The 19,718-nt window shown below is 39.3% G+C and overlaps 1 long non-coding RNA gene across 8 annotated transcripts in view; it reads right to left on the bottom strand.

Annotated features, from left to right (window-relative positions):
* Positions 1 to 568: 568 nt before the first annotated feature.
* The window catches only part of LOC103549425 (uncharacterized), a 148,091-nt gene continuing 128,941 nt past the window's right edge, over positions 569 to 19,718 (bottom strand). For 5 of the 8 annotated variants that reach the window (XR_544533.2, XR_011532318.1, XR_011532317.1 and 2 more), the window contains 2 exons: positions 9,066 to 9,251; positions 569 to 6,716 (listed from right to left, as the gene is read on the bottom strand). This is a non-coding gene — a long non-coding RNA (uncharacterized lncRNA). Of the gene's footprint in view, positions 6,717 to 9,065; positions 9,255 to 19,718 lie in introns of all 8 variants that reach the window. The other 3 variants (XR_011532319.1, XR_011532320.1, XR_011532322.1) reach the window with 1 other exon arrangement.

Raw genomic sequence — 19,718 nt, forward strand, 5'->3', positions numbered from 1 at the left:
CCTTAAGACGCTGGGGCCAGAGATACAGGACTATTTATTATTTACAGTCATGGGACTATTTATCACCCACAGGCAGAATATCAGCATTTGCACCCATTCCTCAAGCCCCAGTTCCCACCACATAACTTGAAGAAAACCACATCCCTGCACCCACTGCGGGTTGTGTTTAGTAGACGAACTCTGAGCTTAAACTGTTATAATGAGCAATAAGCATGCTGGCCTTTTGCTCCTGAGGGAAACTCTTTCTTTCTTCCAAGACTGGTAGCTCTACAAACATCCTTGAAAAGATAATCCAGAACAAGGCATTCTCTACCTCCATTTGCAAGATATACAGAAAGTTAAGAGGCCAAATGAGAATTGTCTCCTACAAAGAATTCCATTCTCTGGACGTGCCGTTAGGAATTCTGACTGATGTGGTACTCTGTACCTATTTTCAACAAATTTAGGTAACTGGAAAAGCATATGAGGCATTCGGTAGTGTTTGTTGAATGAATGTGAACTGCCTCAAACAATTTTTTGGAAAGCGGAGTTTGTAAAAATAATATCGATAATAAATAATTGTAAAATATACACAGGTTCAAAATATTTATTTCTCCTCCAGCCGCAGACCATATTCCATCAAGATGCTCTATGCTTTAAATTAAATATTTACCCATTGACTTCAAAAATGTTTTTTATTTAATTTTCTTTCTGTTTTCTTCTGCTACACATATACACACACACGTATGCACGCGTGCATGCACGCACACTTCTGATCTTTCTCTTGGCCAGTGATTACATAAAATATTACTAAAGCTTTAGCTAAGTAGAGAATGGTGATGAATTACTGATGAGTAACCAATGCTCTGTTAAACATTCAAGGTGCTCATATAACAAACAGGTTTTTTTTTCCTTCTAAATTACACTTCTTTTTTTTTCCTTCTTATTTTCAAGCAACCCAAATATTCACATGCCAAACCCTAGAAGGAATTAGAGAACATAAGTGTAGGGGGCCCTTTGTTTGCACAATTGCTCCATCTATTTTTGAATGATATGAAGCTGTCACACAGACCTGGCTGCTGCACAAATGTTAATGACGTCTGAGGTGGGCATCTGAATTAACCCTGTTTTCAAGCAAGACAGTGCTAACTTAATCCATCTCGGAAAGGAGAGGACCCATCGTATTTGAAAAGGAAATTTTACAACATTCTTTGGGAACCCTCAGCTCCAGTACTTCTAATCTTTCCCAAATCCTCCTTTATGAGAAACCCGACATTCTCCTTGCAACAAATTAAAGCTCTTCCCTCACACAGAACTCTGACCTCCCAGTCTCTTTCTGGTCCCGCATTCCTCTTAGACTCTCCACACTCCCGCTCCAGCATCCACGTGTGTCTGCTTGTTCAGTGCACTGGGGCCTGAAATGTGTGTCTGGCATGGAGCCTGTGGTGAGAGACATAAAATAAACACTTTCCACTTCCCCTCAATGGTAAACTTCCTCCTCTTCTCAGGCGTCTCTTGTCTGCAACCGGGAGATGGGAGTGACATCACTAAACATGTAATGTGCGGCGTGCTGTGGGGTCAGCCGAAGGGTAATTTTTAGGAAGCATGCGTATTCATGAGGCAAATCAGTGTTGGCGTTGAGCAGGGACACTTAGCAAAATGATGCATTTGGGATGGCATTTCTGCAGGGTAGCGACCCTGACGCCTCGTGCACCAGCCCAGCCATGCTAACAGTCAGCACACAAGTGACTCCTTCATGGATTAGGAATAGCAAAATAATGAGATTTAACCAAGAGTTTATCTTGAATGAAAGCAAAGACATGCTGTCAAGTTAAATACTTCTGGAGTCCTGCAAAGCCTTCTTTCAGCTCTGCACCTCAGGGTGGACATGCTCAGTTATCATTCACGTTCAGGATGTTTTAAGGCTAAAACCCACGCTGACCCTAGAAATAAGCAATGCTCCTTCTCCTAATCCAAAATGTGCATGTGTTAGGTGGGAGAAGGTGGCAGTTAAGAACAGAATGTGGAAGAATAAAAACACAAATACAAAACGATATCTCTCTAAAACCATCACCCAGCCTGAGCATGAGATAAGACTTATGGACAATCTACTAAATGACTTTAACTCTACGCGGTTTTTATCCCACTCCTCACCCCCACTTTTCCTTCCACCTCTGCATTTTTTTCACATGGTATTCCTCCACTTGGGTGGTCTTCCCTTTCCTCTTCAGCAGTCAAAATTTAATTTATCTTTAAATGCCTAATTCAAAGGCTACAATCTATATGTTGACCATCCTAACAGGACATATTTGTTCAAAAAATTCATGGAGCCCTGAAGAAGACAGGCACAGCTCCCGGCCTTACAGCTCTGGCAGCATCAATTCCTCCTCCAAACTCCAGTGGCCTTCGCTCTAACCCTGATTCACTTGGCAGTTAGGACATTCTTCTATGTATGGTGAGTTTTGTTGATGGATCTCTTTGATAGGCCTGTTTAGAGATTTTGCCATCCTTAGAGACCCTGAGAAGGATGTCAGACCACAGAGCAGATCTCCAGACACATCAAAATTTAATTACGGCAATGGTGGAATAGGGCCAAATAAATAAACTGTGCTTTCAATAAAATGATCTAAGAGTCATATAGAAAACTCTTTTGCTTCAGTTCTTGTGGTTAAAAAATGTTTCTGAATGTGCTTGTCTGCTTTATAAGAGCAGTATTGCAAAATAACGAATATTTCTTTAAAGGCTGATATTTCCCAGGGTCATTCTTAGCAAAAATAGTTTTCACTAAGCAGAACTATAGATGGACATAGGCTGGGAAGTTGGGCTTAATAAATACTGATCCAAAACCATGCTCAGGAACTCAAAAAATTCCTTTCATTGGTTACTATCTTAGCATTGCTTCTTTTTCATCAAAGTGCAAGGGGAAAAATTCAATTATCTGAAGTTTCCAGCTAGTTGAGTTCCCATGTAAATTATTCCCATAGTCCTTAGTCTATTGGGTTACAGCTGGGCAAATCAACTGTGGAGCGATGCTCTCTGATCATCTGCCTGTGGTGTGGCGGGTTATCTCTCACGATATTTAATCAGTAACCGCAAATTACCCGTATTTTGAACAAATGAGTATTTAACAATTTAATAAAGGACTCTGTCAACATGAGCTTTAACAACATAATCCAACCAAATGAAACATCAAACAAACACAATTATAATTACATGATGTCCTGGTTAGGTCTCTCATTGTTTCCTGGGTACGTGGCTTGTGTGCGAGTAAGTCACAGGTCCTTGTGGGAAGGGGCTGCGTCTGCTCTTTCTTTGATTCCTTGGAAAGGCCTAGTATGATGCAAGATGTGTAATCAAGCCCTGACTGAAAAATGTTAAGGTGTCCCCTCCCTTAATATCTAATTCATCATAGAAACCCTACTAACATGCAAACTAACTATAAGGAAGTCCAACAAAGCACATGCTTGTTTTTCTTATGGAAATTACCTTGATGTTTTAAATATGTATATACGTACGTATATTATATATAACATATATAAGAAGAAGAAATATAAATACATACATACATATGCATACACACACACAAACACACACACACACATATATACACACATACATTATCAACTTCTTGCTCACCTCAAATTGTTTCTTTTTTGGTGCCCCTATTTTGCCAGTGCTTTTAGATATGTACAGTTTGCCTATTGGATAATCAAGCATTGCATATAATAAAACCACATTGGGAAAAATAAACACAAGAAAAGACTTTGCACGGAGACCTGGGCAGAATTCAACAGCTGGTTCTGACCCCTAGGTAACTTGTCTTAAAGGAAGTATTCCATTAAGCTATCAATCTACTATTGAATGGCCACACCAGACCATTTGTCCTAGAAAATAGAATTTCTTGGATGATGTGGTTTTCCTAAGATACTTGGAAACAACACGCCCTCTTAATATTCTTGCCCGAGTCAATGAAATTTGAAGAAGTTGAAAAGTTTTCACAATCCATATCATTTTACTGTTGCGTGAATGCACTTAGAATTAAAGATGCCTAAGAAAGAAAAAAAAAGCAACTCAGAATCCATTGTCATAAAATTTACTTCTCCTGTCAGAAGAGAACAGCTTCGACTCCAGTTTCATATCCAAAGTATCCACGTGTGTTATGGTTCCCCTCAAGCCGATACAATTCGTTTACCAGCAAATTTCAAAGTTGGAGTGAACTTTTTACAGCACTCTCCTTGCGACTCCTGGTTTTCAAAGCTGGTGTCACTATTTGTTATGTTTTTTAAAGCAAATGTCTCCTATTCAAATTCTTATGCATCCTCTAAACTGTGTTTCTCATCATGGTTGTGTGCAAATACACTGAGTTTAAAAACAAATATGATTTTGAAAGACGCTGTGTTGCTCTAACAAAGGGAACATTGTCCATCTTCCCTGACAGCCTCTCTCTAATTAAAGAGGCCATGAGGCTCTGCAGAATGCGGGCTCCTTAAACATGCCCAGCACCCTCTGTCTTCACAGCACACACAGTGGAGACAACAATTTGTAGCTTACAATTTCTCCTTCCTAGAAGAAAATTTAATAACGTCCCAGAAGGGAAAAGGAAACAAAATTTCCTGATGGAGCATACATTTCTTCTTTTAAAATACCAGTGGCTGGGAGATTTGGTTAGAAAACGGGCTCCCTTTACCAGCAACTCTGAGCTGTCAGTGTGTAGTCAGCCTGGTTTTTTGTTGTTTTTTTTAACAGCGGCTTTTCACTTATTTTATCCATACTCATAAAGCATCTTTGACATTCTGTTTTCCCAAATCTGGCTCTGCAAAAACACAAAAGCTGAGAGATCGTTTCATGACTAGAAATGGCAATGTCAACTTCCTCACTTTCTAAGTGTCATCTTAAGACAGACATTTTGCGCAAACAACCAAAGATGTGCTGGTCCACACCAACCCTTGTCTGTTTGCAGCCATAATGTTCCACATGCTCACAAAGGGAAATTTTTCTCTATTTTTCTAAGCTTACTCTCAGTCTTTGCCTAGTGAAGCTCATGTCTACAGCGCCTCACATGGGCACACATATCTATACACCTTTACAAAAAGAATGTAATAATATCTAACATAACAGCATGCTGCTTCTAATTTCTTTCCATTTCTTTATGAGAACTGTTTATTCAGTTAGAGATAAATCATTACGTATTATAAATTAGGGCAAAAGTAACAGCAATAGAAATAGTCTATATTCATGCTTTAAAGCTTCCAAAATAGTCCATTCCTATCCTTTCATTTGACCTTCACAACAAGCCAGTGGATCAAACAGCTGGTAAATGTTAAGGAGAGATACAAAGTCCAACTCCCATGCTCTAAACCAGAGATTCACAAAATTTTTCTGTAAAGGGCCAGATAGTAAATATTTTAGGCTTTGTGAGCCATATGGCCTCTGTCGCAACTAATCAACTCTGCCATTATAGTGCAAAAGGAACCACAGGAAATATATCAATGAAGGAATATGACTGTGTTCCAATAAAACTTTATTTGCAAAAATAGGCAATGAGGTGCTAGCCCCGTGGCTGAGTGGTTAAAGTTCTGCACTCTGCTTTGCTGGCCTGGGTTCGTAGGTTCAGATCCCAGGCACAGACATACTCTACTCATCAGCCATGCTGTAGAGGCATCCCATATACAAAATAGAGGAGAACTGGCATGGATGTTAACTCAAAGCTAATCTTCCTCAAGCAAAAAAAAAAGAAAATAGGCATTGGGCTGGATGTCTGGCAAGCTGTAATTTGCTAGCTTCTGCTCTATACCACTATGCTTTAAAGTCTTGAGAAGGTAAAAGTCACAAGACACTTACAGGCTAAAAATATTGGTCTTCAAGGGAAAGAGAGATTACAGTTGAGCTATCAAAAAAGGCTTTATGGCAGAAGAAGACTTTAGCAGGGCCAGAAATATTGGTTAGATCTAAATATGGGCACCAGAGGCTTGGGTGATTCATACGAAGAGGACAATGTGAGCAAAACCCTGCTGACTGAGTGTGGAGTGGGGTATGTACAGGAGGAGGAAGTAGTTCAGTGTGACTGAGACACACATATGTGAAGAGGACCAGTGAGATAGCAAAGGCAGAATTTTCCTTAGATAAAAGTATCTTAAACTAAAAGGTAAAATCTCATTTCACAAAAAAATTGGAAACCATTACATGTTGTGAATAGAGGGGTAGCAGGAGAGAGGAAATACTTATTCATTCTTCCTCATGATGATCAGAGAAATTTGCATCAGAGGACCTAAGAACTGAGCTGGGTCCTAATGAGTGAGGATACATTTCCAGTCGTAGTGAACTGATCTGACACAAAAGGACCCCAATGAAAGATGAACTTGTACCCACTAGACTAGGGAAGTGATAAGACAGCCTGCCATCTCCCTGCACCATGAGTGGAAAAAAGTCAACTGTAGGAATCAGAATCTGTGTGGTGTATTCAAATTATTTGCTAGCGATCTGTTAGTCAGGGATTCAGGTTGAGCTTGACCAGATGGTTCTTCTGCTCCACTTAGGCTGGAGTCATTTGTTCGCCTGCATTCAGCTCATGGGTCAACTGGGCTGAGTGAGGCTGAAGGTCCAAGAAATCTCCACTCACGTGTTTGATTGCTGTGGTGCTTCTCCACTTGGCCTCTCCCTCCATAAGTAGATCGTGTGGGCTTCTTCACATCACGGTGGTGGCAAGGTAGTCAGGCTTCTAACGTGACGATTGGCCTCTAAAAGGGAGAATTCCAAGTAGTGAAGGTGAAAGTTGGGACTTTCTTAAGGCCCAGTCACGGAAGTTACACGGTTTCACTTCTACCACATTCTACTAGTCAAAGCTGGTCATGGGGCAGCTCAGCTGAGGGGAAGGGGAAATAAACTCCACCTCTTGATGGCAGAATGGCAAGAACACATGGTAGAAGAGCTTGTGGGAGGGGAGCTGTTGCTGTGTTCTTCTCTGGAAACACAATCTACCATAGAAGTTTAACACAAAAATAGGCCGGGACCTACGAAACCTCTAGGGAGCTCGCAGAGGGAAACTCAAAACCACCACCATGACCCAGGCCTGCGAGAATCACATGGAAAACAAACGCTGCTAAAAGTGAACTTGTGATCAAAAATGACAAACCACATAGGGAAACAGGATGTAGACACACCAGAGAGTGGAATTAGCACAGCGTGACCTGGGATAAAGGAAGAAAACGAAGGAGACAGAAATAAATACACTTAAAATGTGCAAAGAGCTAAAGGCAGAAGCAGAAGACATAAGGCAAGAACTGGACAGTATAAACGGCAAGCATGTTTGAAAAGTATTAAATTGAAATTTTAACAGTGAAAAATACATTCATTGAAATAAAAATCTTCAACAGGTGAAAAACAAATTAATGAAATGGAAGATAGACCTAAGGAAATTATTCTAGCATAAGTGTAGCACAAAGAGCTATAAGTATTGAAAATGTGAAATATGAAAGGGCTATTAGGAAACTAGAAAGTTAGAATAAGAAAGTCTAACATATATCTAATAGGAATTCCAGGAGGAAAGATTGGAGAGGATGAAGAACCCATATCCAAAGAGATCACGGCTGAGAAGTTTCCTGAATTGAAGAAAGAAGTAAGTTGTCAGATTTATGGATCACTGCAAATCTCAAGCAGGAAAAATAAAAACAAGTCCACAAGAATGCACTTCTTAGTGAAAATGCACAATATCCATAACAAAAAGTAATCTTCAAAGCTACTGGAGGAGGAAAGCAAGACCCATTAGCAATTGGACTGAGTTCTCCTCAGCAAAGAAAGGTAAATAATAGAATAATATACTTATGGGCTGGCCCCATGGCCAAGTGGCTAAGTTTGCGCACTCTGCTTTGGTGGCCCAGGGTTTGGCTGGTTCAGATCCTGGGCGCAGACATAGTGCCACATGTCAGGCCACACTGAGGCGGCGTCCCACACACCACAACTAGAAGGACCCACAAGTAAAACATACAACTATGTACTATGGGGAGGGCTTGGGGATAAAAAGCAGAAAAAAAAAAAAAAAGAAGGATATACTTAAAGCATGAGGGAAAAGAACCATCACCCAAAAATTTGTGTGGTACTGTACTATCATTCATGATGAGGGCAAAATAGCTCTTGCTATGAAAAACAGAAATCATTGAGTCAGATTGTTTTTTGTTACTCACCTTTTTTCAACATATTTTATGTACAATCAAGTGCATCCGTTTTAAGAGTACAGTCATGCACCGCATAACAATGTTTCAGTCAACGACAGACCGCATACACAATGGTGGTCCCATAAGATTAACACCATATAGCCTAGGTATGTAGGAGGCAATACCACCTAGGTTTGTGTAAGTATACTCTGTGACATTTGCACAATGGCCAAATCACCTAACAACACATTACTTAAACTATATCCTCATCATTAAGTGACACATGGTTGTATAGTGTGATGAATTTTAACAAATATTGCCTTGTAACCACTACCACAAGCAAGGTACAGAGCATTTCTCTCATCTTGAAAGGTTTCCTTGTGCCCCTTCCCAGCTAATTCTTCCACCCCACTCTTGCCCCCTAGCAACCACTAATCTGCTTTCTGTCATTATAAACTAGACTCATTTTCTTCTAGAGTTTTTTTAATGGAATTATACTGCATGTAATTGTTGTGTCTGGTTTCTTTCACTCAACTTAATGCATTTGAGATTCATCCATGTCATGTCTATCATGAGTTCATTCCTTTTTATTGCTGAGTAATATTCCATTGTACAGAATAGGAAACTGATGCTTCCACATTAATTTCAGGCAAAAGAAAATTTAAGTCAGAAAGTACTATTAAGGTTAAAGAAGGACTTTACATAATGATAAAAAGCAAATTACACCAAGATAGTAAAATAAATATGAATTTCAATGATCCTAACAAAATAACCACAAAGCATTAAAGTAAAAACTGACAAAATTATGAGGAGCAATTTAAAAATCTACCATCACAATATAATCTTTAAAAGACACTTGTCCCAGCAATAGATAGACCAAACAGTCAAAAGTGAGTAAGGATACAGAAGATAGAGAAGAGGGGTGTTGAAACTCACAATGAGCTGGTCAGCGGAAGCTTCCCTGAGAGAGTCATCTGTTAGTCCAAGGGCCTCACGCTTACACGGCAAAGGATCATCACATAGCTCCACCGGAAATGGGTTAAAACGCTCTTAGCTGTTTTGTAGGACATTGGTGACCAGGCTTCTGGGGAAGATTTAAAAACAGAAGTAGGATGCCTTTTTCTTCTCCATGAAATAAAGACCAAAATAACAACAGTCATAAATAACATTAACTGAGCACTCAACATGAATTAGGCAATATGCTAAACACTGTGCGTGCATTATGCCTTTTGCTTCTTGCACCAACTTTTGAGTTCAGGGAAGAGGAAACTGAAACTCAAAGAGGGGGCTAGTGAGTAGCAACATAAGGACTTGAACTTGTGTCTAACTCTAGAATCAACACTTAACACTACCAGACCATATTGTGTCAGCCTAAAACCGAGAGTTCAAACTCCCACCACTAACTGCCACTTCTTCTGACAGCAGCGCACATTCCTGACCCGCATCCCTACTAAACCAAAGACCAGTTCATTCTTATTCAAACTGTGGAGCAAAGACTCAGCTGGACTATTTCTCACGTAAAACATTCCATCTGCAGAGAAGCAAGACAGGCTTATTTTTTTTAAACAGTCCGCCTGGGGCTGGCCGTGGGTTGGAAGTGAGAGGCAGCAGGGTGCCAGGGTCGTGGCTGACAATGAAACGCTGGAGATCAGTGCTGGGGAATGACATGCAGACACAGCACATCAAAGCAGCAAGGAGCAGCCTGAAAACAGCCCCAGCTCCCCGCTGCCGGAGGTGGGGTGCTGTAGTGGTCCTTGCTTAACCACTATCTGATTGCCCATAACCATAAAAGTCAGTGCATTGCACTGCATTTGCATGGATCTTTGCTTCCTGTGACCTCAACTCTTACCTCACCTCCAGATCATCTTGCAATAAATAAATAAATATTTTAATGCAAGACACACACAAGGGCTCATGGATTTTAGAAAGCTGTAAAAACTTGAACCTGAATGAATCCCACATGTTTGTGTTACCTCATCTAAACTTAGGTTTATGAAATCAGCACTTTCCATAGTCTGAATTATGTCTTACACAAAAGAATAGAAAGAAATAACTCATTGGTATTCTGCAGAGAACTTGTTTTCTGCAGAAAGACTATGAGGAGATAGAGCATTGAGGGGAACTAAATAAAAAACCTTGGAAGATAAACATTACCTTAGCTGTTGCCAAACCCTGCGTAGGTTGGCCACCTAGAATGAGGTCTGGCATGTGGTTGGTGCTAAATAAATGTCTGGTGACAACAGTGAATAATTATAATACTTTAGAGGGCTTGGAGCAAAACTACTGTTGAATTAAGTGAAATGAGTGCTATACTGTGTTTACATGAGCTAAAAAAAGGAACAGATGAGCAGTTGTTAAGTGAATTTAATCAAACTGGATCACCAACTGCCTAGGTTCAAATCCCCATTCTTCTGTGTGACCTTGGGCATATTACTTAACTTCTCTGTGGCTCAGTCTCCTTTGTGAAATAGGGGCTATAGAGTTATCTCCTTCTAGAGTTTCTGTGAGGATTACATTGAATTATATGTGTAGGCATGTGGCAGAGTGCCCAGCATGCAGTGGGCATTTGGTGAACGTTAGCTGTTGTCTTTATTGTTATTTCTTTAGGTCACTTCCTCTACTGTTTTACCTTTGTGAACAAAATGTAATCATGACAACTTCAAAGAGACTTTTTAACTAGAGGGTTCTAAACACTTAAACCCAAAACTCCACAACAAAGCTGACTTTCTTTCCATGGTTAATGTGATGGTGAGTGTGGCCGTGTTATATAAACAGTGAACCTTTATTCTTTCTTCTCTTCACAAGACACTTGCCCTTAATGGAAACAGAAAACTGACCTCCTAATTAACATTTTCAGAAATATGGCCCTATGATGCACCAATTTTAGTCAAAATAGATAAGTGTATAAGAAATGCTCTCATAGGCTGTGAACTAAAAACAGCTGTGGCTTCAGTATTAGAAGGACCAGAAAGTAGGTTTTTATGAAGGAAGAACGTGTCTGCCTGTTCTCAGTCACTGTAGCTCAGGGCATTGGCACAGTGCCTGGCATACACGGAGTTCCTGGTAAGAGAACATGGATGAGAGTGCCTAGTTGATTCTTCTCGGTGATACCATGTTGCCCTTTTGACTTCATCCTCCAAAGATCAGGTGGTGTCGTGAAAAGAACCTAAGTCAGTCAGACATCTATTCAAATCCCCAACCTCTTACTAGACTGTGATTTTCAGCAAGAGAATCTTTCTAAACTAAGCCACAGTTTTCCATTTGTAAATGGGGCAGACTTTGTAGGATTGCTGTAAGAATTGGAGATAACAAACGTAAAAATTTCCTGGACCTAACAGCACTCAATAAATGGTACTCATTCTTACATAGATTTCCCAAAGGTTTTATCATCCATGAATTCATCTAAGCTTTAGTTGATTCTATTTAAATCAGCCAATACTTCCTCTTCCTCACATTTTTCCATCCCTGTGTGTGAATGCAGAATAGCGTAGCATAATGAGCTTACATTATGGAAACTGACAGATCTGGGTTCAGAGCCATCTCTGACACATAGGAAGAGGTCTTACTCCAAGGGAGGCAAAGACAGAAGAAAGAACCTGACATCATTTATTAGCTCAGTGACCTTAGGCAAGCAAGGACTCAAGGTCTCTCAGCCTCAATTTTTTAAGTGGGAAAAGAATAATAATAACCCTAGGGTTGTTAGGAAGATTAAATAAGGGCTGAGTTAGGGCTTTGTTTTATCTGATCACCTCCCACAGATAATCAAGTGTAGTGAGCCTCTAGAAGGTAACCAATAATGGGGGATGAAAAATGATTGAATGAATAAATGAAGGAGAAGGAAAGAGAACAGAAAGAGGGAAGGAAAAAGGGAGAAATGAGAGAAGGAGGGAAGAAGGAAGGAAGGAAGAAAGAAGGGGGGAAAGAGAAGGAAGGGAGGAAGGCAGGTGGGAGGAAGAGAGGAGGGGATGGAGGGAACAATGTACCCCACACTTATTCCAGGACATAAGTACCTTACAGGGAACTTTTGCTTTTAAGACAAAGGGCAGTGAAATCTTGAGGGCAAATCCTGAAGGAAGCCATTTGTAAAACTTAGCCCTTCCTATAAGCCTGTCATCTCACCCCTTCCAGACCTCATTAAGCACCTAGAATACCTTGGAAAAGTACCAAAAACCAAATCATGAAAAATGGGAGAAAAAGTTCCCAAGGTAAAAGCATTGTTTTTTATCTTCCCAAGCATCTGTTCCTTCATGCTGAAATATTTCATGGAAACATATTTCATGTACTTCAAATAATTAACTGAAACAAATATTAAACAAATAACAGAGTAGAAAATAACAAACCTCTTCTGACTTCTCTGCCATTGTTCTAAGCCTTCAATAAGATAGAAACATGCTCATACTCCAATTGCCAACAAAATTAAGAATGCATTACCAGTTTTATTAGAAAGAATTATTTGGAAGGAAATACTCTTTGAGTTTCTTTTTTTAACCATAGAAGAGCAAAACACACAGTTAGCATTGTTTGTTCTTTAATAAAAAGAGCAAAAAGAAGCTATTGAAATCAATTAAACCTTTTTTTATATGAAGGAAACATCCCAAATGCAGGGAAAATAGTCTATTTTGAGCAGTCATAGTTTTCATTTTTCCTTAAATGTATCAGACATAGATTTCACAGCTCATAATTAATTCCCAGTGCCCACATCACCATTAATTTTTAATCAAAGCAGAGCTGCTGTGAGCGCTACTGCTATTTCACCAAGGTTAGTGGGGGGTTGTTTCCAGGCTCAGAAACCTTATTTGTTCTGCACAACAGAGGCTGATTTCTAAAAGGATGGCCAGATGCACCCTGTGATCCCAGCTAATTACCTACAGGTGATGGGGACCAAACTCTGTGTTTTGACTCAAAAAAAAAAATCCAGTTTCACAGATAATTACACATTTACACAGGCTAGGGATTTGGAGTTTTATATTCTTGGCAGTGTTAGACTGAAGAGGTATATCGTGTTGAAAAGTATTTCCTCTATATGTATGAAGGGAATTCTCCGCAATCAATTTACCAAGCTTATGCTCATAAATGGATGTTTACAGGAGCTCCCCAGAAAGCACAGTAACATGGCGCCAGGGAGCAAACGTGATACAAGTTCACAGAACTTTTCTGACGTGAAATCACCAGACGAGGAAATGATTTCAATGTGGGTTTGGGAAGGCCCCAGGCAAGCTATTCTCCAATTCAACATCAAACAACGCAAGGCAAAACCGAAGGAGTACTCCCTTTCAAACCAAGTAGGTATTCAAAGTAAAAACAAGTACTATCAACTTAACAGAAACCCCACTGCAAGGAAATTCATTTTCCTTAGGTTTAATATCTTTGCATAAAAGACATACAACTTGGTCATTTAGATTTAGATAACTATGTATAAGTAAAATTCAAAACAATTTCTTTGTGGAAAACAATGTCGTGCTTATAAAAATCTAATATCTAATAAGAAGAGATTAAGTCTGTCTGACTCAACCAAATATAAATAAAAGCCAAACTGTTTTAACATATTTTATGAGATTTATATACATATACACACCTACATATCTTAAAGATATATGTTCTTTAAAATATTTGTAAAATATATAAAGCTATACATATATATACTTTATCTTAAATATATACTGAAATAAACATTTTAAACAGCTTAAAATATTTTTAAACATCTTGGCTTCTATACACACAACAGATTTTTCTAAGATAAAAGTTTTAGTGGCACTCGTGAAAATTTCAATTTTTTATTTTTTATTCTCTGTATTTTCTAAATTCTTAAGATGAAGATGTATTCTTATAATTTAAATTTTTTTTTTAGTATTTCCAGCCTGAAAAGTTTTAAGCTTATTAACCCCCTCATACGCCAAATTTGAGATGTGTTGTAAACTGAAGGAAGCCGGTTCCCAATAAGCTACAGAAGTAAAATTAGTTTCATCATGTAACTATCCCTTCCACTATCAATCCCTCCGTAATGTAGCAGCAAATATTCAGTAAATGACTTTAAGTGCTTATATACAATGGACACACCTTTCCAAGGACTCCAGGAGCAGATCTAGCTGAGCAACTCCGGCCCAATAAAAACATCACAGATGAGATTTAATGTGGACCACTCTATGGAATTGCATGGTTCTAAATTGAGTGTAGAATTCAATACAACTTCAATATAACTGCAACTTCAAATAACATTGATTGCAAAGCTGTGTAAGTCCAGGTTTAATTAAATGAAATGCCCAGTCCTGACCTACCACTTTCAACTGACCCTCCAAGACCATTAGCTCCCTCCCTCCAACACCAGTAGCCCCCCACCATTTCCGATAGCTGGGTCACTCAATGCATGGGTATGTAAGCCATTAGAGAGTTCCCTGCTCTCCCCTGTTTGTGTCCTTCCCTTCATTCAGTAAGAGGCATTTGAAATGCCGCAAGGAGAATTAGTATTGTTAAAGCAGGAACACGATGGAAAGAGAGGCATAACTTTTCAATTTATCTGTATCCTTTATCTGACTGCCCTTTTTCTTAAGAAATGCCCCATCAGTGACTCTCTGTTCTTTGCTATTAAAATTGCTGAACTATAAGATGGGATAAAACCATGGGCTGAGTACTAGCTGTATGCCAAAGGACTCGGCAAGGGGTTAGGGTTTCTGAATATCATTAGCAGCAATAATAACAAACACTTGTTGAGTACTTTACTAAATGCCAGGCAGAGTGTTACTTCTTTTAAGGCACAGCAACCCTGTGAAGATGGCACAATTATTATCTCCATTTTACAGATGCCATTTGAAAGTGGTCTGGGGAGAAAACATTGTTGGATTGCTCAACATCCATCCTCACTGTCCTCTTTCTAATAGTTCTCCATTGTATTCAGCCTGCACTTCAGGAAAAGCTCCTGATGCATCTAAAGATAAGCCCATCCCCCTGACACAGTAATTGGTTCCAGGCCTATGACAATAAGCACATGGCATTTCTTCAAACATGATTGCTTCAGGAATAGGAATATGATACAATTTGGGCCAATGAGACACAACAGGAAGTTGACTTGGGGTTCCTGAAAAATATTCTCCTAATAAAAGACAGCCCTTGTACGAGATGCCCACTCTGTCTTTGATCATGGTGATTTGCAGACACACAGCTTGGAACTACAAGAAGTTTCTGACATGGTATCAGGATGATTTTTAGCAGCAAATAAGTTACCTAATTAAGACTGGCTTACAAATTAGGAAAATTTGCTGTTTCATGAACAGAAGCCTAAAGATAGGTAGGTAGGGAGCTTTGAGGTAATTTTGTGGCTAAGCAATGTCCTGAAAAGAACCACATTTTTTCTACCTTTCTTCTCCATGCTTAGCATGCTGACTTGATATTTGTCCCCTTGTGATGGCTGCCATGGTTCTGGGTTTCACAGGGAGATTCCCTATTTCTCATTGGCCATGGTTGCATCACATGCCCATGACTAAACCAATCTCTGGCAAGAAGAATAGAATTACCATGTTTAGTTTGACTAATTAATATTTCCCTTGAGGCTGTGGAGGATCAAATTTCCCTGATTATATAGAAAGATAAGTGCTTGACAAAATCTGAGCTTTCCCAGAAAAGAAAAAAGGCTGGTGTTGCGGAAGACAATGTGCATGCATAGTCACCAAGGGGGACACCAGTCTGGTGACAAAACAGACAGAGGAAAGCACATGGACTTCAAGAGAGAGGGAAATGTGGAGAACAAAGAGACAGAGTCACTGGACTAAGCCAACCCTGAAGGCCATCCTACCTTGAATGTCTAGTTACATCAGTACATTTCCTTATTGTTTAAGCTTGTCAGAGTCAGTTACGTCAATACATTTCCTTATTTTTCAAGTTTGTCAGTGTCAGATATCCCATTACTGCAGCCCAAAGTGCCCCAACTAGTGCAGCAGGGGAGGCAGAGTTCAAACCTAGGTCTCTCTGAACCACATCTGACTACTGACTCTATAGCTGAGATCTCAACCCCTATGCCCACTATGTCCCCAGAACCTACAGGAGAAAGGAGATAGTGGCCGCCTGACTTGACCCACTTAATTTCCAGTACCCTACCCAATTCTCCCCTTCAAGCTACAGCAAGGAATGAAGGCCAGCAGTCAGCTGAGGGTACGAACTTCAGACGCTTGTCCTTTAGGTCTGGATCTTGCTCCAGTCTCCTTCATTGGCTCTTTCTCTTTGCCATCTCACTCTTCCCATGTTTCCTCATGTTTCCTGGTATCATCTGTACCCAAGTCAGGCTTTAGTTTTGGGAAGTCTAAAATAAAATAATCAAGTAGTGATAAGAAAATCAAGAAAAATACAGCAGAGGGATTTGGTGGAAAGGAAGACACCAAACCATTTTGTCATGTCACTGGGGAAAATTTGAGAAGGTCTTGATGTTAGTAGGCTATGGTGAGAAAAAATAAAAGTGATGCGATCATATTTTATTCAATCCATTCAGCCAATATATACTGAACACTTGTCCCATAGCAGACACTTTACTAAGCTCTGGGAATACAACAATGAGCAAAACTGACAGTCTTGGCCTTTTTGGAGCTTGAGATCCTGTCTGGGAGCAGACATTGATAAAATAATCACACAAATACATATAAATATAACCGGCATGAAGGAGAGGTATATGGGGTGCAGTTTAAAAGAGAAGTTACTGCAAGATGCAGTGGGATGTGGGCTGAAAGCAGCAGAAGACAAACATGATTTTAATCACCTTGCAAGGGGAAGAATCTCCAAGTAGTGTAACCAGCCTGCTGGAGTACGATCTAGTGCGTCACACTCGTCCCTGCTTTGTACATTAGATATGCATTAAAAGAAAACTACTAACTTATAATAAACCAGCTAGATAATCTGAGTAGATTCACATGTTGATCTAGCTCTCTTATGTAAGTACTAAAAGCCTCCACTCCTATATAGTTAGAAAACATTACAATGACTGGGGAATCTGAAATCTTCTAGATTGAAAGTGGGACTCTCATCCTCACATGGCTGGGGAAATTGTCAGCAATCTCATTGGGGAGAAAACTGAGATTTTCACTTTGTTTTGTTTTTAATGTATTACAAAATTTCAGACAAAAAAGCTATAAAAATAATAGAGTGAAGACTTGTATACTCATTATTCAACTTCGGAAATAAAACATTTCCAATATAATTTAAAGTTTAAAGTACCTCTCCCTCTAGTCACATTTCATTTCCCAATACCCAGAGGTAACAATTATCCTAAATATGATGATTATCATCACCATGAGTTTTTTTATATTTACTGTGTAAATGTATGTATCCCTAAATACTACTCTCATTTGCTATCATTCTATCCTTTATATTAATACAATCATATTGTATATATTCTACTGCAACTTGCTTTTTCTGTTCATTCTTATATATGTGTGATCCATTTATGTGAATGTATATAGATCCAGTCTGTTACTTTTTGCTGCTATATAATATTCCAATATTTTCATTCATTCTTCTGATGATGAAAATTTAACACATTTTGATTTGAATGCTTATATCCACAGCATAGTATGTTTCTCCTCTGAAAACAACTGAATTTTAACTTTATTTCTTCAAATTTGTTTCAAAAACATTCTATGGGTTTTTGCATGATGTCACACAGAATGAGCACTCAATTGGTGTGTCAGAGGTCTAGCACTGAACTCTCTATGCTTCATATGTTGCATGTATGTGGATATTTGGTCTGAGTATCACGGGAAAGTGAATCTGGGGAGAACATCTCTAAAATGATTTTCTCTTACCAACCTTAAATATTTTTTTCTTTGCTACCACTGAAGTTATAATAGCATGCAAGCGTGATTACCGTGTGGACTCAGGAGAGAAAATGTTAGAAGCCTTTGTTCCTATGAGGATATAAAGACATGTCAGAAAAGGCTATCATTATTTGAATTCATGATGCATCTTTCTTCTAAAACTATTTTGAAACTATATAATTGAATTTATCCTGAAAGCACCCCTGAGAAATGGAGGTGCTCTTAGCCCTATTTAATAAGTGACACCGAAGTTTGTTGAATCACCCCAGATTACACGGACTGGCTTTCATTCTTCTTCAAAAGGACATATACTCAACTGAGCTGTCTCATCATTGATAGACTAGTTAAAGCCCACATTATTTTAAGTTCCAGCACTAGAAAAGCTATTTCAGCAACTGAGTCAACAAAGGCTCCACACCCCCTGGGACAGTTTTATCAGTTATGGTCCATTTGGCTGGTAGTAAAAGGAACCCAATGGTCTAACAATAGGAAAATTTATTATCTCAGAAAGGAAGAAGTCTAAAGGTAGTTAGTTGATTCAGTGGCTTATTATTGTCATCAAAGATGCAGGTTCTTTCCAACTCTGCTGTGCTTTTTTCAGTATCAGCATTATCCTCAGGCTGATAGCAAAATGGCTGCAGCCATTCCAGGCATCACGTCCAGATACAACAACACTCAGAGGAATAGAAAAATATATCTTCTCATAATTCTCCCTCTCAGAAATATTCCTCAGAACCCCTCTCCCACTCTCAACCAGCAGATTTTGCCTTTAGTTTCATTGGCCAGAACTGAGTCACATGTCCATCACTGAACCAAATATTAGCAAAAGAAGTGAGACTGATATTTTGGCCAATCAGGCCCACACCTAGAGCTGGGTTTGGGTCAGCTTCTCCTGAAATACATGACTACAAGGAGGAGGAGGAGATACCCCAACAAAATCAAGGTTCTGATAGAAAGGGAGAAGAGGAAAAGATCCAGGCTAGGCAACCATCAGTGTCCATTAGAGTCAGTTCTCTCAAACCCCTGTCTATACACTAAGGATGGAATTCAAATACCAAGGAAGTGAATTCCAGCTCTGCTTTAGCCCCATGAAAGATTTTTATAAATTCCAGATCCAACCCTGAAAAAACCACTATACCTCAAGCCCCTAAATCTTATTGACTTCTGATTCACAGCTGCCACAGTCTGAATGTTTGTGTCTCTCCAAAATTCATATGTTGAAAACCTAATGCCCAATGTGATTCACAGCTGCCACAGTCTGAATGTTTGTGTCTCTCCAAAATTCATATGTTGAAAACCTAATGCCCAATGTAATGATGCTGGGAAGTGGGGCCTTTGTGAAGTAATTGGTGCCCTTATAAAAGTAGCTGAAGAGAGTTCCCTATCCTCTTCCACCACGCGAGGACACAGAGAGAGGGCACCATCTATGAACCAGAAAGCAAGCCCTCACTGACACCGAATCTGTTGGCACCTTGATCTTGGACTCCCCAGCCTCAAGAGCTGTGAGAAGTAAATTTCTGTTTGTAAGCCACCCGGTCTCTCATATTTTGTTATAACAGCCCAAACAGCTAAGACAATAGCTTTAGTTAACAGCAAAAGTAGTCATCAGTATTTGGTTATTGATGGTGCAAAACAAAGATGCATCTGGGCCTGGATATTAGAGTTGATTAACACTAAGAATGAGAGTTTAATGTCCACTGTAGCTACAACCCGATTTAGGGACTTAAGTATATTAAATCTGATGTTAAATGGCAGACTAATACTCAACATTTTCTTGAGGAACTTTCTAATGTTC

Source organism: Equus przewalskii, chromosome 24, assembly GCF_037783145.1.
Source record: "Equus przewalskii isolate Varuska chromosome 24, EquPr2, whole genome shotgun sequence".
Lineage (NCBI taxonomy): Eukaryota > Metazoa > Chordata > Mammalia > Perissodactyla > Equidae > Equus > Equus przewalskii.